At 47.1% G+C, this 645-nt stretch overlaps 1 pseudogene; it reads left to right on the top strand.

Annotated features, from left to right (window-relative positions):
* The first annotated feature begins 526 nt into the window (after positions 1-526).
* On the top strand, positions 527-645 carry LOC121447676 (annotated as a pseudogene).

Below are 645 nucleotides of genomic sequence, written 5' to 3'. Positions count from 1 at the left end.
TCAGAACGTTTTGCAGATTTGGAAAACCACTGGAGAGACAATCAGGTACAATGTTACTTCCATTTACCCTTACAATCCTACTGGAACTAAGCTAACTATAACAAACAACAAACAAAACCCAAAATAAATGCTACATGGGAAAATAAAAAGGACATCCCTAGAGACGATAAGGTTAGTGAACGAAAACCCCAGTGCCAGGGTTAGGCCACCTCCCTGTGAGGGTCACAGAAGCCCCTGAAGGTCCCCATATCCTAAAGGCTATCACTATTGCTGTTTTTTTTCAAAACAGGGTTTCTCTGTGTACCACTGGCTGTTCTGAAGCTCACTTTGTAGACCAGGCTGGCCTTGAACTCACAGAGATCCACCTTCCTCTGCCTCCTGAGTGCTGGGATTAAAGGCAGGTGTCACCACCGCCCAGCCACCACTCCCTGGCCACCTCTGCTGTTGATGCCCAAAACTAGACAATAAGATCCTATTGCTGAAGACACCATATTACATGCTTTGACTATAGAACATGAAGAAATTAGTCTACGGCCATACCACCCTGAACGCGTCCAATCTCGCCTGATCTCAGAAGCTAAGCAGGGTTGGGCCTGGTTAGTACTTGGATGGGAGACCTCCTGGGAATACCCGGTGCTGTAGGTG

The sequence above is a fragment of the Microtus oregoni genome, unplaced genomic scaffold (genome assembly GCF_018167655.1).
Source record: "Microtus oregoni isolate MIOR12 unplaced genomic scaffold, Mior012 000004F_ref0000308, whole genome shotgun sequence".
NCBI classification, from domain to species: Eukaryota; Metazoa; Chordata; class Mammalia; order Rodentia; family Cricetidae; genus Microtus; species Microtus oregoni.
The sequence above is the reverse complement of the archived record's forward strand: the minus strand, read 5'-3'. Positions and strand labels throughout refer to the sequence as shown.